The following is a 24,192-nucleotide window of genomic DNA, read 5'->3' as shown; positions in this document are numbered from 1 at the left end:
TCTGTGTGTCAGATTACTGTAAATTCTGGAGTTGTCATGGAGTTCATATCAAAGTACTTGTCTGAAACTGCATGGGTAGTTGTCTTAGCATGTCTATAGGCTACAGAAGAAGTAACATGAGGAGAAATGCATCCTTTCTCTATAATTGTTTGGGGGAAAGGATGGGCAGATTCTGAATCAAAAGATTCTGAGTTTTTGGGCTTTGTGTGGAAATGGACATATGCTGGCAAAATTCAAGAAAGAGAATACTAACCAGGACTAAAATATTATTATTTTATGTCCACTGATTTAGCTATTAAAACCTGTAGGAAGCTCAGGTGCATGCGTCAAATCTTTGTGCTTGATGGTATTTAGTAGAAGTCTTTGTGGAGACCGTTTTTATACCTACAAACCAAATTGACAATAAAGCTACATCTTTGAATATAACCTAGTAAATGTATCAGATGGTACTGGAATATTTATTTTTGCTCCTTGGGTATACAGCAGAGTATTGAGCAAACAGCACTCAGACGGAAGGGAAAGTGCTTATGGATTGCTTAAACTGAAGGAATAGCTGTTTGCAATTTCTGGGTTGAACACAGCTAGTTCTTTCAGTTGAGAAGAGATTTTGGTCTCAAATTATCTTCAAAACACTAGATGAAGAGGCAGATTCTTTCACTGGCATAGCGCTACAGTAGTCAGGGCACTCACATTTTCTGGCTAGTTAGCAAGACACCTGTGTGAGCTCAGAATATCATCTTTACTACAAAAACATCCCAACAATTTGTTGGCTCTTTCTATATGAACTATTTACTCTTGAAAGAGGCCTGGAAATCAGGCAACCACAAGATATTAACCATACCAAAAGATAATAGTTTTTTCAAGAAGCTCAGATGTCACCCCTTTTAGTGGGGCAATGGACATATTTTATAATCTCTTTTAAGGAAAATATTTGATTTCACTTAATTAGTTTTAATGGGTGAGATGGAGAGAACTGGTAGATGATGCGGCAGTGAGTGGCTATAGGGAGAGTGACTCGTCCTGTGGAAGCATGAGAAATGCAGCCTTCAGTCTGGAGCAGGATAAATGTTACAAGGGGCCAAAGAGCATAAAGTGCTCTCCACATACCAAAGATGAGAAATCAGAGACCTTACACACATGGGGTCATAACTGCTTTCAAATACCTTTAACATTTTTATTGGTGAAGAGATGGAGGCTATGGTGAGGTAGTAGTTTCCTTTAGCTAATGGTGATGTAGGCATGCTTTGGAAAAGGGACTGTAGATGGATAGGCTATATAATTTTCTAGAGAAAGCAGGATTTCTCCTGATTTTCTACTACTAAAATGATAATTTAATGGATATGGTAATAATTGGTTCTGGCTCTGTAACTAGTTTAAAACCTGGGCCGAGTGTTTGTAGGAATTTTTGTCTTGAGAGAAATGAAGGACTACTTTCTGTGGAGTCTGATAGAGCTGAGTGCAGGGTGTGACTATAAAGACAAAGATTTGACTGAGGTGTAGATATGTTTGCTTTAACAGTGCAAGGTTAAAAGAGGGTAATACCATCCCAAAGTGACTTCAGTCACTTCAGGGCATTGGATCAAGTCTGCTATAAGTGGTAAGGACATGCATTTGAAACCTGTATAATGTGTTCAGATTTGCCCTTTGAACACAATGCCATTGTGTAGCTTAAGTGCTCAGCAGCCTTTTGGAAGGAGGGCAACAAAACTGTGGCTTGCTTCTTCATTGATGATACTGCAAAGCAGACTTGGCTTAACTTAAAGGTCAGGAGGACAGACCATAATTCACTGGTCTCTGCTGTCTGCTGGTTAAAAGGTTTCAAGGAGGGAAGAATTGTGCATAGTATTATTTGCAATGTCCAATGACCCTCCCAAAAATGTGGAGTCCAAATGAAAATTTTTGATAATCACCCAAAGATTAAAAATTGTTTTACTCAAATTATTTGGTGAATCCTCATGTTCAGATCAAAGTCCTAAGATCTTGGACTACTTGACAGCAAGCACAAATCAGAAATGTTTAAACATCAGTAGATTTGCTTCGGGGCAGGAGAGCTGATGTTTGCAGGATCAGGTTTTTAATTTGAAAAAATAATACTATAACCAAGGAACAAAGAAAGCATTTATACTGATAACATTATATTCTCTGGTTCATTGGGATGTAATTCCATTTTATTTGCTCAACAACTTCATAAGGCACAATGGTTTTCTGAAGTTGCCATCATTGACAAGACCTTCTCTAGATAAATACATAAATGAGAATTTATCTTATTTACAGTACAGAAGTTTTCATCCTGTATATAACAGAATTTTCCTGTATTCTGTGCCTATAATTGCCTTTTCTCTTTTACAGTATGTAATCAATTACTTTTTAATAGCCAGATACTTCAATTTACGTGAATTGAAGTTTTATCATTATATTGCAAGTATTCATCAGAATTTACTCTCATAAAGGTGAGAATAATTTCTGGTCTTCCCCAAGAGAGGCTAAAAGCTGATGCCTATTGATTTAGGTGTTTCCCTGAATTTAACCATTCTTGCATACATCCAAATATTTTTAATCAACTGCGGGGAACGCTGGGCTCCAGGACAGTTTAGATGAATGGAGACAAGAGATCTCTGAAGGCTGTTCTTAGAATATCAGGTTTATTAGGGATGGAGAAAGGTCTTGCTTGGAGCTGCCAGACACAGCACATGGCAAGGCTTGAGGGGATGGGGGAGGGGAGAGACAAGGGGTAGAGAGGATGCTCCAGGAGAGGGTGTAAGTTCCAAGAGGGTGGGGGTTCCAAGAGAGGGGAGGTTCCAAGAGAGGGGAAGTTCTAAGAGGGCATCTGGCCCTCAGAGACCCCTTATCAGGGGGCTTCAAGGTGGGCTGGAACAAGACTTGGGCCAATGGGGTTACAGACACCTGATGCTTCAGGGGAGGGTTACAGGTGTGGGATGAACCATACATTTTGGGGGGTGAGATGGAACAGTCCATTTGACTTTTGGACTTATCTGTAGGTAAGGGTATTGTCCAGCCAGTAGAGGGGATTGTTTTCATCCTGGCTGTACTACTGTGAATCTTTTGCCAGGCAATTATATTTATTCATCCTTCCCAACAATCAACCCTCTCCTTTATACCCACAAGCAGTAGTCTTTCACTCTTGGCAGCCCTGTATTGTAAATGCAGGTGAACCCAATGGGAAGAAATGATGATGTCTGACTCAGATTCAGAAAGCTGAATTATTTCTCTTTTATAACTATGCTAAAATACATTAATATACTATATAAGGAAGATACTAAAACTGCATACTACTTTCTCTAACTATCATATCTAACTAACTCACAACTCATGACCCTGTTCTCAGGTGGATCTGATTGGCCATCAGGCTCAAACAATCCTCATCAGAATCCAAGCAAGCACTCACTCCAGGTAAACAATTCACCAAGCACATTCCACATAGGAGAAACAAGGAGCAGAAATAGAAATAGTTTTCACTTTCATTTCTCTCTGTGCACCTCTATTAAAAATCCTGAGAGGGAGAGAAATGTGCTTGCCACAACCCTGGATCCTCTGTTGTGTGGCAGCTATATGCACCAGACTTCAAACTTGATTTATTTTAAATACAGTGCTGATAGAATACCAGAGTTTGTGGTTGATGGATAAAAAATTCCCCTGCCAGTCTGGGACTCTATATTATGCTCTGAATGTGATCTAATAGTGCAGCTGTGTGAGTCTATATACACACATATATGTACTTACAGTGTTTCAGCGGGTATGGAGAAATGTCCTCTCAAAGACCAGATTGCTTGGGATTTATTTATATAAATCTGTTACTGAGCCTCCTATGAGGATATAATCATTGGAAGTTCATGCTATTTTCTGTTATCCCACATTACTCCAAAAATAAAGAGAAGAAGAGATGCCCTCCATCTATGACTTCTCTACCTGAAGTGAAGATTTTTCAAAGTGTCTGTCGGAGCTGAGGACACCAGGATTTATGGACAGGATGAAGAGGAAAGGGGAGTCAAAAGGCTGCTGTTCACTCACCAGCCCTCTGGCAGTGCAGATCCCCAGATATGTGCCATGGTTGTTTTTGCCCAGTCTGCTTGTTCATATTATGGTTGTGTCTTCCCATAAATGATGTCTGTCTTATAAATTAATATACTCTTATGTGTCAAGGCTCTTGGTAGGTCTAGAGACAATCCAATAGCCTTTATGTAGCTCTGGTTGCTAGGACTTTGCATTTTAAGTTAATTGTTGCAGTAAGTTAATGCTCTAAACAATTGAAAGACTGTTTTCCTGTGATTATATTTTAAATATTCAATGGGAATGAAGAAGTGAGAGCTATTGTTAGTGATCTTCATAAATTTTAGGAAGTCTGTTCCTGAAAGTGAGGAGTAGTTTAGTTATAAATGGAGAGCTTATTCCCTCATTGTAGAAAAAATGGATAAAAACTGTGTGGACATTATAGACTGAGATGTAAGTGCTGATAATCCTTTCTTGTTTTGTCAGAAAAACAAGGTCCTAACCTGACATTTCTGTTTAATACTGAAGTATAAGGATATGTGTTTCCTCTAGAGCTATCCTATTCCAGTCTTGCTTAAATGTTCCTTTGCATGCACGAGGAGAAATGTGATGCTTGTGTGTGACCATAACCCTCCCTTCTGGCCTTAGAGAGCTGTGAACCTGCTTAGGTGGGGCAGTCCAGCAGGGCAGACCTGTTCTGCTCCCTTGGGAGCCTCCATAATGTGATGCTCTGGGCAGTGACTGCCACAGGGCACTTTGCCTATAGCAAAGAGATCCTGCCACATTGCAGCAACCTGTACAATCACAGGCAGGCACACAGACATGTAAAAATGCTAACAAATCATCCACAGAAAGTCCCTGCTGCAAGCACTATTGTATGAGAGGACATAGTTCATGTTTACATTGGAAGGGAACAGATCTTGGTTATTTAAGAGTTTCCTTAATTAAATCCAACTTAAATCTTACCTACATAGTCTACTGCATGCATCTAGGTTTCTCTGGAGTGTGGGAGTTAAAGACAGATCTACTTGAAGTATTACAATCCGATTTGAACGTGGAATCTATTTATATGATTGAGAGAGTTACATGGTTTTGTTTTTAAACAAAAAAAAAAAGTTTTTGGAAAGGTAGGAGGGCAGTGGACTGTTGCCAGGCTTTGAGACACTGTGTGCTTGGTGGGCACTTCTTTTAGAACATCCTGGAATTTATACTTCCATTCAAAGCTCAGTAGTCACCAAAATACAGAGCTGAAGACTGCTATAGTTAGACAAAATAATTGTCAGTTCCTTCTACTGTTCTTGAACTCTCGGAGTGGTGAAAGAGTGTCAGTGATTTTTCCCAAAACTGTTAATTATTTTATATTTGGTTGCCAAATGATTTTAAACAACCTGCTCTGTTTTGTGGAAATTCATAAATTGCATGCAGTGAGTCTGAAATTTGGTAGTTTCTTTTAACCTGGCTTGTGATCTAATTCATAGGATAGAAGCTCCTTTTCCTAATCAGGTGTCCAGATTCAATGAACAGAACAGCTAATTAAACAAATAATTGCAGGTTATCCAAGCAGAGTGGAAACTGCTTGAACTATTCAGCAAAAGAGAAGGCTTGCCTAGGGAACTGCAGATACAGATTTCCTTTATAAATCTTTCCTTCACTTGATTGTAAATTGAAATATTTTTCATAATACTTACAGGTTTCATTTGTAAGTGGCTGAGCTTGACTTTTGTGGCCATTCCACTGATCCCAGCAGTTGCTTCCCAGCTTGAGAACCCATGGCACAGTTTGTGCTGTCCTGCATTGACCCTTCTCAGCAAGGTGCATGGAGCTAGTGAGTGTGTGTGATAAACTCATGAGCCTAAATTTAGATATTTGAGGAATATTTTGGTGTATTAACTTAATAATACCTGTATTGTACTTGAGAAATTTTGCAGTTCATCTTGGTGCCTACCTACCTGAGTTTATATCCTGTTTTATTTTATCACTGCCACAATACTGCAGTAAATAATAATCATTTACTCTGGTTATATTAGGGGATTAGATGCTCTGACATTTATTTAACTTGTTCCACTGGTCACTGGAAATAGGCAGCTGCTGTGTATTCTCCGTACAATCACACACATCTGCCACATATGTGGCTTTAAGTCCACAGTCTTTAATGGCACATTCTTATCCAAGACTTTCACTTTATTGTGCAGCTTATAAAGGCACTGCTGTGCCTTTTCCATTGATTTCATTGTAAAAGAAGCAGCAGACCATGGGTGAGCCAGCAAGACTTTTGACAGTGTTATTTGCAAGGGGATGTATCTGAAATGCATGTTAAAAACTGTTAGATGCTTTCTTTATGACCAATACAACAGGCAAAGTGGGGAATGAATCAAATAATTATGAAAAGCAGATTTTACTCAAAAATAAAATATTTGCAAGTCCTTTGAAAATGCTCAGCTGCATGTAAAGCTCTGCTGCTGCCAGGTGAGACTGGTGAGAAAGGAGCTTATCCAGGAGAGATGTGGCTGGATCTCATTCCCATTTTTCCAGCATCCAGCCCTTGGCCCTGCTTTTGCAAAATCTGTAAATTAACACAGGTGCACACTGTTGCTCCAAATAGTGTTATTAAATGTATTGTTTACTGGGATCATTAACTACTGCTGTAAATACAAAAAAAAAAAAAAAAAATGCAGCCGGGTTGCAATTTATCTTGTGCCTCTTCAGAGAATGAAGGAAAACAGTGATCCTTACATTGACCCTTTCCTTAGCCTCATCAATCACAACTGGAAATGAAATAATTTGAACTGGTTCTTAACAGTGCCAGGGATTCCTCACCTTCTTTTGACTTCCTTTGTCATCCCCTCTCTGCACTCTCTTGTGGGTGATACTGGTGGGCAGGACTGAAGCTGTCAGGAGCAGCACTGCATACCTGCCTGCTTTATCACCACGTTATTGCAGACTGTAGGCCAGGCTAAAGCACTGTCTATTTAGTGTGGTTCACTGCCACGTTAAAGATAATCACATCTGGGATCATGCAGCCCTGTGAGCTCTGGAAGCCTTTACCTATAGCTTGTCTGTGGTTATTTAACATCTCTGTGCCTGTGCCAGGGAAATCACCTGGGTGGGACCCCAGGCTCTTTATCAAGAGCACACGAGAGACTTTGGTATTAGGTAGGTATGTACATCCATGACCACCAAGAGACAGAATGAAATATGAAAGCACAGGAGAGAGAGCAGAAAGAGTAGACATGCAGGCAGGTTTACTGCCAGATTTGGGTGACTTATGGCTCCTCTGGTGCCTGGGTGCTTCTGGAAAAGGTCAGAAGGTTCCTCCTATTTTGAAACGTGAAACCAGCACTCAGGAAAGGGCTTCTTATAAAGGCTGCTGTACAGAAAACAAGGAAGGTACTTCAGTGAGAATGTGAGGATGTGGGAAATACTGGGGATGGTTTTAGCCACCAACAGTGAAAATGTTCCATGGTGTGAAAGGGGACAGCAACTCGTGTATGTCTTACTTCAAGGCAAGGACTTGGTGGAATACTTAGGGTGAGCCTTGAAGCCAAAAAACAAATCAGATGCTTCTGAAAGGCAATGTATGCATAGAACTGAGGTGTGGGGAATTACTCTTATGTAGATAAAAATGGTTAAAGAAATACAAGTATAAAACTATAGCTTTGTGACAGGTTTTTCAGCTGTTTCTTTTTATTATTTTTGGTTTGATGGCACCAGAAGCAAGCCCTGATCTGAAGGAATTCAGATAATAGTGAAAATGTATGAATAATTTTGATTATTGTAGCAATAGGTACAAATACAAAACATACAAAACAATCTCTATTGTAAGACTCAATGTACTGTGATGAAAATAGATTTGATTTATGGGAAATTCTTCTGGGTATGAGAAAATACTTCAGGTGATGTGAGACTGCATTTCTTGCAATAGACAAAGCTCACAGTTATCTGGAAGAGATTTTGATCAAGTTTTGATATTTGGATATGATCTATTCTTTCTGAAAACACACCTGTGTAAACTTTCTACAATTGCTAGTATTATGAGATCTTTGTTTTGCTAAATCAACAATGTAAAAAAAATTAAACTGAAAACCCTGAGTTTTTGATCGGTTTTTCATCACTCCTAGGTGCAAATGATTATTGCTTGGTTTTGCATGCTCTTCTAGCCATATACCAATGTTTTGAATACTCTCTCAAACAAGAAAAAAAATTCCTAGACAAATCTGTTCATAAATTTCATGCAAACACTAGGCAGAGTTGTTTGTTATTTGCCTGCTATTCAAGTTGTGATATTTTTTGTTTGATGAAATGGAATTTGAGGAAGGAGGAAAAGGCTCTGTGTTGCATGGACATCCTTCTTTCTTTCAGGATTTTTCATAGAGCAGCACAGAGGAAAGAAAGAGAAAACAATTTCTATTTCTGTTCCTTGTTTTTCCCATGTGGAATGTGTTTGGAGAATTGTTTACCTGGAGTGAGTGCTTGATTGGATTCTGGTGAGGATTGTTTGAGCCTGATGGCAAATCAGATTCACCTGTGTCTGGACTCTCACGAGAGGGTCACAAGTTGTTAGTTAGATATGGTAGTTAGAAAAAGTAGATTTGTAGCTTTAGTATCTTCCTTTATGTAGTATATTAATGTATTACAGTATAGCTATAATAAAAAAATCATTCAGCCTTCTGAACTGGAGTTGGACATCATAATTTCTTCTCATTGGGTTCACCTGCATTTTACAATAGCTCTGGTTGTACGTTACATTATCTCTATACCTGTTTAGGAAGGGACACTTCATTTTGGGCTAGAAAGAGAGCATATAGCTTATATTGTAATGGTAACAGAGTAATAGAATTTAAATAATAATAGTAGTGCTACCACAGCTGGAGTCTTGTCCTACCTGTATTTATTGTACAAAACAGCAGAATAATTTTGCCATGGAATACACAGTCCCCAGAAACTTTTGGAAAAGAAAGGGTAGACAATAATTATAGCTCTTGGGTACACCATCTCTAACATACACAGTTGGTACCTGGACTTGCAAAACTTGAGTGTAACTTTTTGCATCTAGTCCCCGTGGAACAATTAGCTTTAGTTAACTAAAACCCCATGACGTTCTTGGAGACTTTTCATTACATGCCTCACTTTAAGTGTAAATATGACACATACACAAGTAAAAACACTACAGTAATAGCTTAAGTGAACCAAAGAAAGAGCAAAATAAAGGAGAAAATTAAATTACTCTTTCTATATTAAAAAAACAAGAACAAGGAAAGGTTGTAATTTAGCTCAGTTAAATGAAAGATGGTACAACATAATATACTGTACTTCATACAAATAATTCATTTAAGTAGTATAAAATCCCCCAAAGTAAACACTAACTTATATTTGTAAAATCATGATCCTAAGAATTTAATGAACGGAAACCTTTCATAAAGCCATCAAAACTCTCCTTTTTGAAGCCTCTTTATAGTTTGTTACTGGGATTTGTTTAGATATAAAAAAATAAAGTGGAAAAAACTTTACTGATATGAAGAAATGTCCAACCAGTTAAGCACATACTTATCTTTCAGCACACAGGACAGCCATTTGGTAAAGCACTTCAGCATGCATCTACTTTCACATATGTGATATATCAGCTATATTTGTCATATGGGGATACATTTTGAGCTTAAATTTAAAAAATGCATTGAAAGTTAATCATGTGCTTAATGTTTTGTGGAAGTGAAGCCAGTTCACAAGAGAAGCTTTGTCTGCTGTAATATTAAAATGCTTTTGTTGGATACAAGAAGAAAGGAAAGATATTGGAAAAACCCTCTCACTTGCTGAGAGCTTTTGGAAAGCTTTTGAAAGGGTGGAGTGGAATAGGCACTTGCTCTTTAGATGATATAAACTTGGGCATAGGGATAAATAAATCCTGAATATTCAAAGTACAGTGAGATATATTTCAGGAGGATTTCCTTTGCATTAAACCCAAGAATCTTACAACTAACCTTTATTATTTGCTATCCTAAATGAAACTTCCAAATAAGTGCTCACGTAAAATGAAAACACCGTGGCTGAAAAATAATTGCCAGTGGACATAAAATACCTGAATATGCAGATACATAATCGTATTTCCAGTAAAGCCAATTATCTTCCCAAATTTAATACATTTAGACAGACTGTTTGAATAGTTCCGTAGATTTAAAATGCAACAGGGTAAGCATGTAGTACCAGATATTCCTATTTCAGTCTCTTAAAAATTGCCTAGAACTATAGCTTCATTTAAAAAACCCAAACTTTCTAAAATCACCTTACAGTGACTACAGTTAGGTAAAATGAATATTTGTATATTCTTTTTTAAACACTCCTCAGGGACAGAAGATCACTAAAATATTTTTATCTCAAGTAATTGTAATTACATTTTGGAAATAACTTTTCAAACTTACTTTGCTTTTATAAATATTTCCTACAGCATTGCCTCAGTTTTTCCAGAACCACTACAGCTTTTCATATGTTCCATTGTGGTTTACTAAAACAGATAATCAAATGTTTCCTTTGTGGTGCATCAATACTGTTATTTAACAAGTTAAATAAAAACTGAAGAAAAAAAAATTCTGATTTTGTGAATCAAGCTAGAAATTTGCCTAATAATAATCATCATAATAATCATAGTAAGTAGCATTTTTGCCTGACATCTCTAAATATGCAAGTAAGATTTAAGGTGAATGTTATAATGGTTTATATCACTGGTTTTAAGGAGTGTGAGACAATCTAAATCTGGTTTACCATTAGAGGCTTGATTGCCTGTGGTGGCAGTATGTAGCCTATTCTGTAATACACCATTGCAGTTTCTAAGGCCATAACGTAAAAGTTTGGAACTTCTTTAAGCACAGTGGAGATGGCAAAAGGTTATGAAGAGAGTGTCTTAGAATCATAGAGCCATTTTGGTTGAAAAAAGCCTTTAAGATCATCAAGTCTAACCACGAACCCAGCACTGCCAAGTCCACCACAAAACCATGTCCCCAAGTGCCACATCTACACATCTTTTAAATGCTTCCAGGGATGGTGAATCAACCACTTCCCTGTGTAGCCCCTTCCAGTGTTTAACAACCCTTTCCATGAAGAAATGCTTATAAATATCCAATATCTTCACCTCCCCTGAGACAATTTAAGGCAGGTCTCCTGTCTTGGGTAGTAGGGCCTGTGTGCAGCAGCTCCCCTTGCACTCTGCAGCCACTTTAGCTCAGAGGGTTTGAGGTCATTCAGCAGACATGCCTCAGCAGTACTTAAAGTACAGAGAGGATTTCCTACTTGTTTTCTGATGAACTGTGAGGACATCTGAGAGGCTGAAAAACACCAGTGTGTGACACGGTGTGAGCTGGCTGAATAAGGCTTTCTGCACTGCCAGGCTCCAAGGACTTCTCATAGAGTGCTATGCTCCAAACGCATACATTTCTCTCTAAATGGACACGGCACTCCCTTCCTGTGCTCATAAAAAGGCTTCCAAAAGACAGTTAACAGATTCTTTCCTGTGCTCTGCTGTTGCTGAGAATGTTCCCAGCTACTACTCTGCTGGAATGCGTAGTCCTGCAGGAAGGTAAAGGCAGGGGTTTTCCATTCCCAACATCACACAGCAGAGTTGTTTCATGTGAAATAAAATGTTTCAGCCCATTTCATTTAGTGAAATTTAAAAGACAAATAAGAAAATAATTTAACTAAACTTGCTCAATTTTTTTTTCATGTGTTTATCCACAGCTATGGAATTTTTTTTGTCCTTTTCTAATTTTACATGCAAAATACCTTCATTGACAGGTTGTGAGTAGCTATCCCCAATTCAAACTATTGCCTTTCAGCATAATACCTGTCTAAGTGAACAAACCTTATCAAAGGGCTGAAATGAAGTAATATCACAAATGGCCAAAGATGTGTGCCAGTGTTATGCAGAAGACACATATTCTCAGGATCAGATAATGTCATCTCAGGCCATGGTGTAAGAAGAAAGCACAAGAAATGTCTTCATGATATACATACATGTGGAAGGAAGAGCACAGATTCCAATTTCTAGATAGCATTGCTGTAAGCCACGCTTTGTACTTGTCTCAGTCAGAAGAACTCAAGGTAAGCCAAGTGCAAAGTGTTTATCCCAGATGACTTCTAGATCTACTGGCAAAATTGGCCTCTTTTGAAGGAAATGGTAGGTGTTGACAGGACTGAGACATCATCCCTTCTTTATCTGAAATGTCTTGTTCCTGTTGCCTTGGCAGCAGATGCTGGGTGTGTGTCTGCATCCCAGCATATCTCATCTTTTTTGTGTCTAACATGCAAATAGGTCAGGGGAAAGGAGGATTGTGTCTGAGGGCAGTCCTGAAATAGTTATTGCCTGGGACAGGGTGAATAAAGTGGAGGAAGATTAAAGCCTCCAGAAGATACATTCTGATATTGAACTCTACCCTTCTGCAGAACACTTTCCATAATGAACTGCAAAAGCTTAAATGCTTTGGTCATTTAAAACTAAATTTAACAAAAAAATTGTGTACAGACTTTTAATTTTAGATAAGTTTTAGACTTTCATGTCTATGGAAAAGATGACCTAGCTGGTATTTGCTCTATGTGGTTATTGAACTCTTTGGGATGTAATAGATAGTTACAGTCTATAACATTTGAAACTAAATTATACCAAGCTTATCTCTATTTGGTACTTACCTGCACTGAGCAAACTCAGCAAATTTTCTCAGCAAAGAGCATCACTGATCAAAAGTGGTTTTTAAAGTTTGCATCAAACAGGAAAATAATAAGAAAAATACAATAATTTTTTTCTTATACCACTTCTTCATATAAAACCAAAATATTTGTGCAGGCAGAAGTGGAATAAAATTATATAGGATTTAATTTACTTTGTTGAGGATTGAGTGCCACGTAATAGAAAGATTTCCAAAGCATGAAGGTTAAAGACATTGAAGTAGAGATAGTAATTGTAAGCCATTGCATTTAAAAAAATAATTGATTTTACATGCCAGTTGACAGCAGACTTTAAGCTTCACAGTGGGATACATATGGAATATGCAGACTTTGTCCATTAACAGTGTTGAACTGGGAAACTAAAATTGTCAAATTACTTATAATTAAGGTAGCAAAAGAACAACTTAATTGAACACAGCATCATACCAGATTAGCTGTTCTATGCAATTTAATGTTAAATATGCACTACTGGGCCTGATTCCATTTTTAGACATGTCTAACAGGACACAAGAGATCATCTGAAATCTCCATGATGAACTACAGATAATAAAATGATGACTTGGCTAGTAAGATTAAGTAATACCTTATCTTTTACTTAGTTCTCAGAAAATCATCTCTGTCTCAGTTGAAATGAAAGTGGGCCTCATAATTAAAAAAGAAAATTGCAGCAGGGAACCACCCTAAGGCCTGTATAGGCTGTTTATATTGCTGAAAACAACAGTGGGAAGAAGTACTGCAGCAGTAGACTATTTATTTCTTTTTCTTTATAATAGAATACAATGTATATATAATGCAATCAGTATATTCTGAAGAGAAGACAGTATAATTTTCACTTTGAGACGCATCAAATAATTATTTAAGAGAATGGTTAAAATTAAAATGCATTGATTTTAGAGATATAATCTAGGCTTCCTGAGGGCATAAAAGTGATATTACTTTGCGGGCTGTGTTTTGCAGCCTGTCCCAGAGGAGACCTCTGGGGGGTTTTTGAGACTGGGATGCTCCCTTGCCTGATGCCCAAGCAGTAGCCTGGAGGCAGAGGCAAGCTTTCCTGGGGATGAGCTCCGTGGCCTGTCCAGAACCATCCATGCCTGGATGTTCCACACCTTCATCTGCACTTGTGAATCTAGTTTTGAATCTAATATCCAGATGAACCCTGTAGATAATCCTTGGAGTCCATCTTGTTCCTGGCAAAATGGCAAAATTTTGGTTTAGAATAACATAGATATTCTCCAAATAGCCTGATAAGGAAAGAAATAGCTTTCACTTAGGCTTCTGCAGAAAGCAAAAAGGCAGAACTGACTGGGAGGATGGGACAGAAATGGGATGGATCGAGGGCATCCCAAAACAGATTCTACCTAGCTAGCCCATGGCTTGCCTGTGAGGTAGAAGTTAACCTCAGGAACTGTGGTTTTTGGCATTGTTCTCACTGAGCAACAGCTAGATCAATTCAATTCCATACAAATAATTTACTCTTAAGCTGGACACACTTGCCAAGATTTAGCCTGATGTGAATAAAAATGGCCACATTATAAAATATTCAAATAGGCAGGTCTTCATGGGAGAACTGAAAGGCCCTGTGACCATTCAGTGTGACTTCCCAGTTGCGTGCCACTCTTAAACAGTGAGAGAAAACAGGCCTGTGGAAAAAATCCCATCTTTATTAAAAAGAGTTAATTATAAAGACACATGATGTAACATCAAATGCCTTTGGAACACAGAAAGTCACATTTTATTTTCTTTTCTGGGGGTTTCAAGAAAGTCACCCTAGAGACAGGATTGAACAGAACTCTCTGGAGGTTAAAATAAACAGCAAAACTATTATACTGAGACCTAGATTATACACTTGCATTGCTTATGAGTTTCAGGGAAAGCAAGCTCAGTTGTGTGTTATTGTGAAAAGGTTCAGTTTCTGATTGAGGAGAGTAGTGAGGTATCAGTCAGCTGCAGCTTTCCAAGTAGCACACCTACAATTGAAATAAAGGTTCCTTTTTTTACTTTACTAATTAAAATAAAGATTTATGCATTCACTCCCTGATCAGTGACAGCCACATTTTTAACATAAATGCAAATGTATATGTTCTATGGCTTTCCCATGAAAAAAAAAAATTCTATTGGAACATAAAATTTATGTAGCAAGTCTTACTGTAAAATAGTATCTGAAAAATAAAGTGTTTAAATTCTACTGAAATTATTTTCCCAAAGTCTGCACTTCTATTGATTATCACTGGTATAAATTGAATTTATATTCTTCTACAATAATTTGGCAACCTTATGTATAGTTTATAGTTATCTTATATGGAGCCTTACCACCAAATGTTAAAAATACAAAAAGCTTTCAGCTATAAACTCTCTTTTCTTAGATTAATAAATTAAGAGTGATTCATCTGGGCAGATCCTACTTTCTTTTTTTTGGCTTCCACCCAAATGCATATTTTTGAAGGCATGAGCAGAAATCTTTTTATCTGGTTTTAATCTGGCTAAGGAGAAAATCAAATATGTCACTGTACACTTCTCAGTGAAGAAAAAAATTCCACAAAGCACCAAATAATTTTTAAACAAAATCTGTAGTCAACCACATTGCAACAGGTAATTTGTCTGATATCATATAGACACCTCACTGTATGTTTCTTGGGAAAATGAAATAAGCATGTCTAAAAAAAGAAACTGGAAAACTGTAAATTTTGAGATGCCTTGCAAGAAAAATTCTACTAGCAAGGTACTGTCAGTTCTTTGTAGACCTCAAAGTCTTATCTGAGCATGGAAAATATACTTTTAGATATCCTTAATGTGTAAGTTAATAGATAGGAGAAAAAAATATTACTAATTGTGCTCAGATATTCAAAGGTATAATAACTAACTGCTATTCACTAAATAATCACTGAAGCTACAGGAGGCAATATTTTATTAGACTTGACTTAGGTAAGCAGCAAATGAAGTTGTAGAATAAATGACATTATAGAAAATAACCATGGAACCAAATGAACATGAACTAATCCCATTTGAGACACAAATAGGACAGCTAAGACTAATAAATTGAAAAGGTTAAGTTTGATTAAATGTGGCAGATAATTTTCATGAGACTGGACTGGAGAATATAAAGCGTCAGTGCAGAGGAGGGTCACCAAGCTGTTTATATCATTAAGAGTTTGTATCCGAAGTGACACAGAAAGATTTTTGAAAAGAAGCACTGGATGTAAACAGATAAATAAAACTACCTTATTGATACTGAGCCTGGGCAGTCAGACAGAGAGCCTCTGAGAAAGAAAAATTTTGTGGTGGGTGAAGAGAGCTGTGTGTTATAAGGAAAAAAATCGTAGCGCTGAGGTGAGAATTGCTAAGTCAAGCTGACTCATAACTCAGAAAGAACACTCAAAAAAAGGCATGAAGTTCTTCAGATGCATATTTTTAAAGAAAATAGTGAAAGAGAAGGCGAAGTGGATGTAGATTCGGAATAGGCAGGTATTACTCAAAACTCAAATACTGCAGCTTCTTTTCAGTAGATGAAATGAGGCTGCATATGGAGATAAAGACAAGACTGATAGCAGGAATACATCTGGCAATGGATGCTAAAGGCAGAAGAAAAACTGCAAGAAGTTCCTACAGTTAACAAGGGGTAAATGGTTTCCCAGGATTTTGCCAGAACTTTTGGATGAATTTGCTTGTCCAACTGCATATTTCTTCTAGAAAATTATAAAAATGTGTTAATATCATAAAGCTGGATATTAGCAAAGATAATACTTGTATTTCAGAAGAGATGAAAGGAGGCAAGGTGTTGATAAACCCATTTTTGTGTGCATGGATATGATATTTTGTGGAAATGTTTAATCTTGCTGATGTCTTTCAGCTCTGCTGGGTAGAGTCAGAGGTAATTCAACTTTGTTGTCTACTGAGGGCATGAAGGGATTCAAGTATTCTATCTCTTTCCAATAAATAAACACTCTGCAAGATAAAATTTTAATAGTGCGTTAAGAAATGTTAAGGGCTTTTGTGGCAGTCAATACTAGTTTAACAAAAACATACTGTACATGTGACCGAGAGAAAAGCCAGGATATCCATAGGGAATAGGAAAGAGGTTTGGCTACATTTCTCAAAGCTGGGAGAAAATTCTCAGAAGACTCAATAAATACAGAACGGTATTGGCCTGAAAAACAGGACGTGAATAAAACTTTTTTCAGTTCCCCAAAGGAGATCAGAGTGGATTAATCCCTATGAGTTTCTTTGACCCCTGCATTTGTATACATTTCTCATGTAGGAGTTGAATTTTACATGAATGATGAGATCATCCAAAGTAAAACAAATGGTGATAATAAAAGGATCCCACAAGGCCTGGAACTTTATGTTTTGGAGGAGAAGGAAATCTCTGATTTGGGAGCAAGGAAGAAGACATTTCAAGGGTCCTCTTGCACTGTTTTCTACATCCCTGGCTCCCCTTGAGGAGGAGGCATTGCAGTGGGAGAGTTGTGTGTGATCTGGAGGGTCCATGAGTGGATTTGGGTTTGGCATTGCAGTGGGAGAGTTATGTGTGATCTGGAGGGTCCATGAGTGGATTTGGGTTTGGCATTGCAGTGGGAGAGTTGTGTGTGATCTGGAGGGTCCATGAGTGGATTTGGGTTTGCCCCTGGCCCTCTGCCTGCTCCACACACCCTCTGTGGGGCCATGTTTGTCACTGGGTCAGATCAAACCAAACAGAGCAGGAGGCAAAGAAAATCTAGGTCACTCTACCCAAGCAATAAGTATGGGAAATTTAGATTCTGAACTCCTCTGGTGATTTCTGGAGTCATTATTTTATTTCTTAGCGTCTTAATGTGGTCTGTGCAAGAAAAGGGGCAATAATGCCTCCTTTTCCTCTTGTAAATAGATTGTAAACTTTCAGACACAAGGACTTCTGTTTTTCTGTGTAAAGAGCACTTGGAAAAAAATGTTATTATCTCAGCTGGAGCCTCTTTATGTTACTGTACTACAAATAAATCCTACATGCATATTCGCCTTTAGATATCCAGGAAAAGAAGGCCTCTTTCTATGAGAGATCTGCTGTTTATGCAGGAAAATTCACTAGAGTCTGGAGCTTGTTTGTGCTGATTATCAGTTGCTACATTACTTTCTTTTCCTCAGAAAAACTCAGAAGGATGAGGAAAAATCACAGATACCCCAAAGTAAGGTATTTTGATAAGACCAAAGGCTGACATTTCTGATCTGTGGAGTAAAAATGTAATTTCCTAAATGATAGCTCAACTATGCAGAGGCTTTACATTGTACCACCAGTTACCTTTATACAATTGTACACTTCTCAATGTAAAGTCTCTTTTTCTCCTATTATGCAATGCAAAGCTTCTTTTTCCTTCTTGTGGAGTTGCAGTTTTATATGTTTTATTACATCTTTATTCTGTCATGGTTTGTTCCAGTGTATCCCCATACTGTTTTGGTTTCTCCCTGAGTTTTCCCACCTTTCCCCAAGTGTCAGTTTCCCTGGAAAATGCCAAGTCAGTCCCCTGTCCCCTCCCAAGTGCCTTGTCTGTCACTCGGTGCCCCTTCCCCTACCTCTAGAAACTTCCATCCAGGGCACCGAGTGATTGGATGAGGTCCTGGGACCCCTACCCTGTCTCCCCCTCACTGCATCCCCCAGATGTCAATCCCCACAAGAGTCACTCCTGTCTGTTCCCCACTGGCTGATCGGGCCCCCTCCCTCTCCCTATGTAACATGTTGCCAGCACCCCTCAGTTGCTCTTGTTGGCTGGCCCCCTCCGGTGCTGTTGGGTCCACAGGACCTCAATAAACATCGGATTTTTGCCCCCAACAAGTGTCTCTCCTCATTTCCTCGCCGTTGGAATCGGCAGCGACCTAAAGCACTCTCCTGTGGTCTGGGGCGGGGACGCGGCACCTTCTCCTGTTCAATTTTTTTAAAGTGCTTTTTATCCAAACCATCACATGAACAACTCTTCCCTTCCTTTTCATGTTAAGAGTGAGAGGCAGTAGGAGAAACCTGGTGAGGAACATAAAGGTGAGAATCTCAGAAGAGGCTTTTCCTAAATATTTCCTGACTACCACCTTCTGCCTGAATAGCATCATTTTCTCCAGGTCAAAGCCAGTGGAACTGCAGTCCAGCAGGGAGCAGTAGGGGTTTAGGAACTTGCCCATATTGAGTAAAAAGGGTTCTACTGTTGTGCTCTGAAGGGGAGGCTGAGGTTGATGTGTAATTTGACAGTATTCATGGAGACATGAACATTGCAAGATGCACAGCCCATACACCATCCCTTATAGTATACAAGCAGCCACCATCACCTTCTGGCTTGTAATGGAGTTTTCAGTATCTTGCGCTTCATGGAAAACTGGTTATCTTTTAGGAAAAAAACAAATTTCTTCCATTGGTAACAAGGAAACCTCTGTAAACAAAACCAATTAATTCCTGCCAAACTGTTCTGTGACACACTGGTAATAATGTTAGCCAATGGTTATTTTGCACTTTGAAAACATGATTTATTTTGCTTATCGTATTTCCAAAGAACATTACATCCTTAAGTGTTTAACACCTAACTTGATGAGGAAACCCTTTTTCATTTTTATATGATATGGATATAATTCAATATGATGTGTGTATTTGTTTTTTTCTTATTGTAATTATATAACAGAAGCTAAATATGTTAAGTTTTAGACTCTACTTGAAATTTTGAAGTCTTGGTCATAAAAGACCCAGTTTAACAGCAAGGCTGGCATAAAAATGTCTTTTGTGAAGTTTTGCATTTTTTCTTATAAAGAAGCCCTGCAGCGTGGCAGTAACTGAACTTGTAGAAAGGAGGAAGAAATTTAGTGAAAACTGTATGAAAATCTATTTTGCAGAGTTTAAATGCACTAGCAACCTGGTCCCCCTTTAGGAAAAGATCAGGGAGAAGAGAAAGGTTAAAGAGCTTAGTTCAGTCTAAGCTTTGATGAAAGTAAAATTTCTGGGCCAACCTGACATAACCAAGCTCCCTTTCTGTGTAAAACTGAGGATAACGTTAAAGAAATATTTTCTCCCAGGGAAAAAAAATAATCCTTAAGATTTCTCACAGAGTCTTCTATTGAATGTGTTTCTAATTTACCCACTTTCCCCACAGGCCATCGGCTCCCTCAGCATTTCGATTGAGCAGATTAAAATGTGGAGGCATAAGAAGGTAAGAAAAAATATCAATTCACTAAATAGTTACAAAACCCCTTGACTTTTAATAGGAAAAAGTCATCAATAACAGAAATTATAGTGCATGTTTCTTTCAAAATCCTCTTTCACACCTTCCTGTCAGATGAGGAGACTCATAGCCAACTAGAATCAGATGCTTTGTCAATGGACAGGCTACAGCATAAACTGTGGAGAAAACTCAGAACCGGAAGAAAACTTCCATCCTTTTGACAGAGACTTGCCTTTAGTGGGATCAGCCTCCCCTTAGGTTGGAGTCAAGCCCTAATTAGTGGCTCTCCTTTGTCTCAAAGTACCACAAAAACTCCTGGCTTTTTGCCTGATGTGTCTTCTCTTGATTGACAGGAACACCAACATGGACAGATATTCTCCAGAAACTATACAATCCATGAAAGCTCCAGATGCCCAGGTTCTACACAGGGCCTCTGCCAGGGAGTGAGGTGGATCCAGATGAGAAGGTGAGTACCGTAGGCTCCTCCTGCTCAGCTGCAGAACGAGATCCAGTTGAGGCAAATTAGATGATGTGTTCAATTTCTGCATGTTTTCCTAATGCTTTCTTGGTTCTGTAAGCATTACAGATGGCACATCCTGAGAGTTTGATTTCACTCAGATACATTGCTCAGCAGAAGATGACTTTTAGCCAGAAGCTAAAAGTCCCTCGGGAAGCCCACCTGGTTCCATTTCCAGCCATTAATACTTAAGCACTTTCAAATACCACACAGATTGCAGTATCAGTCTGCTAAAAGCTACCTTTTAGCCTCAAAGTACTTGCTGAAGAGTAGGGATGAATTGTAGCTGCTGTAGTCAGTTTTCATTGTCTACATCTGCATAGCCTGAAGGGTTAATAGTTGCGGGATGACAATCATCTTGAGAAAAATGGTATGAAATGAGTGAAAATACAGTGAATTGCAGCCTTTCCCCTCCCCTTCACTGTTATCTTTTTTTGCCAGGGTCCCTACTGAATCCTCTGGACTACTTCTGTGTTTGGTGGCAGCTATTTCAGATGCCTTGGGATATCAGCTATCTTTACATGTATTCATAGACAGACTGATGTGTTGGTAGTTGCCTACTGCTGAAGGTATATGGGAAGAGACAGCAGGCAGTATTTTAAGAGTTTCTGAGTTTCTATCTGGCTAAGATTAATTCACACTTTTTATCTTCCTTCTGGCTCTGTTCAAAATTTGCCACATTTACTTAGCACTCAGATTGTTCTTGGGCTTTCTATTTATTATTATTACAATTTTAGTTTCTAGGACACTGGTACTCAAGGTAAAGCTAGAGATGGCAGCTAATCATTTGATTGATAATACTACCATTAATTTAAACTTTGTTTTTTTTCAATCCAATAAGTTGTTCTTAAGCTCATGATTGGACCTCTGTTAGATGGAAAACAGTCCTGTAATTTAATAGAGACATTAAAATCACTAAAAGAGTATCAAAGGGCTAAGCAAGGGAGTCAGCTTATCTACTGAAGGAATTTAATAACTCAGAAATCTACATAACTGACATTGGTTCTAACTGTAGTTAAATCACACTCCAAAACTGAGCAAATAATTCCTGTTCATGCCTCAGTTATCTCTGAAGCAGATGGTGGAGTGTTCACTAAGCATTCAGATGTAAAGGCTCCAACATTTCTCATTAGGGAGATGAAAGTTGTCCCCTGGCTGCTGGCCTCACTTTTTTGCCAGAGCTGCTGACCCAGCACAGTAGCCAAACAGCATCCCATGGACCTGGCCCCTCTGCTGTGGGAGTTTGCTGTTCACTGCATCAGGTTAAAGCATTATTGAGGTTTATACTGAGTTCCACAAAGTGTGTGAAAGTCTATGGAGAATAGTTTTAATTATTATTTTCTGAAATGGAGGAGTAAAAATTTTACACAAAAAGTCAGATTTTACTGACTTGAATAAGTACTGATTTGTTGGAATCCTCAGTGGTACAGCTGAGGATTATCTATACATCTATATAATTGTGTATAGAGTGGTTGTGTTTGAAGTCTTTCAGCTACCCTAGTGAAGGTCTAGAGTGACATAAGAATAAGTACATGAACAGTTATGTTTCATGTATTGTTCAGCTACTCAGTAAAATGACAAAGGGGTTTACACACAGAAGACAAAAGGCCTTATAAAAATTAATACCTGTGAGGACTAAAAGGAGTATATGCACTGCCCCAGTGCATCAGTGGAAGTGGAAGCTGATTCCTCTAAATGACTTCAAGCTAGGGCTGCTTTAAATAAAAAGTAACATTGGATGTGACAGAGGTGAAATAATAGTCTATCAAAAGATAATGGAGCTGGAGTCTGACAACAAGAATGAAATGTAAGGATGAAAAGCTGATGTGGCAAAGCGATGTGGTGCATACATATGAACAAATGGCACTGGATTTGCTTGGACAGGATGTTAAGAAGAAAAAATAACAGAGGGCTCTGATAGTACAGCAAGGTATTTGTTTAAAATTGAAAAGGAAAGAGTAGTGCCATGCTGCATTTACCTGGGGTTTATTTGGAAGTTAACCTTTTAATCAACATATGAGGAGCAAGAGATTTTCAGTGTCTCTTGACATGAATTTTGATGCAAAATTAAAGGGTCTATTAAAGACCATCCTCTCTAAATTTCTCCTTAACCCAACAACAGTTCTCCCCGTGGAGCACAAATCTCTGTCTCTGGTTCATTTCTCTAAGCAGCCCTTGACAGAGGTGTTGCCAACACCTGCCCTCTCTGTGTTACAGGCAGTGGTCACAAACAGCTTTTGCACAGCCTTGTGAATCTTCTTGACTGCCACTGGCTAAAAGCCATTAACTCTTTCTCCCTGAGTTTCATTCCTAGGAGAAACCACCTCATAATATAAGAGTGAATGCTGCAAGTGGTACAAGAGAAGGGAGAAAGAAACGTGTTCATGAAAACATTCATTTGCATGGTGAGAAAGAGCAGTATCCCAGCCTGAGCCCTGGATTTTATCCTGTGCTGGGCTCCTTTTGCAGAACTGTGCAAAGACACAGGAGATTTGCCCAAACACATTTTAACCTAATAGCTATTATTTGGGAATGAAAGAAAAATATTTGGCTGTCAGCTGTAACTAGAAAATTATAATCAGTAATCAGATAACTACCACCTCCCTCCCCGCAAAGTAAAGCAAGCATTAATAATTGGCTGTAGTACACAGGTGTAATTCATTACAATGACTGATTATTTGTAAATGTCTGTAACATTTTGCCATAGCAATTAGCAATTCTTGTTTTAGTTATCTGAATTCTTACATGACAACCATGAAATCATGAAACGTAAGTATTGACAACATTGATAGTTGGCTTGAGCTACTATATTTTTGAGGGCAGGTTTTAGAAAGATAGCAATTTTGTTAAGTACAATGCTAGCTTACCACTCAAGTAAAAAATAATACATTCACAGAACAAAAATATAAATATAGATTTTTTTTTTCCTTTTAGGAAGAAATATGAATTGTAGTCCTTCATGAAATAACAAAGCTTGTTGTTTGAAAGAAAAACCAACAGGCTGTTTTGTCTGCATGCAATTCAGACATCAACTCAACAGTGACCAAAACACCCCCTCACATGTTGAACTGATTCTTTGCCAGGAGGTATCATGAGAAACCTGGATCTAAAAGGCCTTTTAAAACCTGATTTGTCTACAAAGCCTGCTGCAGTTGGTTTGGTCAGTCACTAACCTGATATCTATTTTCTAGTAAATACTAGAGAAGAAGAAAAGCTATGTTCCATTACAATGTGGTCCACTCTGATTTGTTCCTACTGCTCATGTTTCCTATCTCATATATATTTGTTTTCAGATGCAAGATGGTAGCAAAGAAGAACAGGCTTCACAGTATAGAGTGGATGGGCAAAAGGGAACCCCTGGGATGTAAAAACCTGCTGAGCTGAGTACAGACCTGCTCCTCCAGATGTCTCAGACCTTGTGCTCATCTTTCTGAGGAGCTGAGGAAATGAAATAAAAACATAGTATGAGTGCTTCAAATAAAACTGGTGAATATATTAAGAACTTGTTCCTTGGGACAAGTAATTAGGATTTGTAGGTATTTTTCACATAATTCCCACACTGGGCTAATTTATTCTGAGGAAAATTTCACAAGAACCTAAGCAAACCATGACTTAAACTCCAGATTTTAAATTTGACTTGTAATTGTACACAGAATCTGAAATGCCTAACGATAATAATATTTTTAAAACCAATTTTGCATTGCAAAAAGAACCTTATTATAAAATGGTAACTTAATACTTCTCAATACTATTCAATGCCCCTAAGGTTTGAAAGTTTGGTGTGAGGACTTTGGTGCA

General features: G+C 38.2%; 1 long non-coding RNA gene across 2 annotated transcripts in view; it reads left to right on the top strand.

Annotated features, from left to right (window-relative positions):
* LOC110469413 (uncharacterized) overlaps positions 1-20,308 on the top strand; it is a 99,154-nt gene extending 78,846 nt beyond the window's left edge. The window contains exons 4-5 of one of the 2 annotated variants that reach the window (XR_014954394.1): positions 19,809-19,865; positions 20,231-20,308. This is a non-coding gene — a long non-coding RNA (uncharacterized LOC110469413). The remainder of the gene's footprint in view (positions 1-19,808; positions 19,866-20,230) is intronic. The other variant, XR_014954395.1, reaches the window with a different exon arrangement.
* The last annotated feature ends 3,884 nt before the right edge of the window (positions 20,309-24,192 follow it).

Source organism: Lonchura striata, chromosome 3 (genome assembly GCF_050655825.1).
Source record: "Lonchura striata isolate lonStrDom1 chromosome 3, ASM5065582v1, whole genome shotgun sequence".
Lineage (NCBI taxonomy): Eukaryota > Metazoa > Chordata > Aves > Passeriformes > Estrildidae > Lonchura > Lonchura striata.
This window is presented reverse-complemented; position numbering and strand designations above follow the sequence as displayed.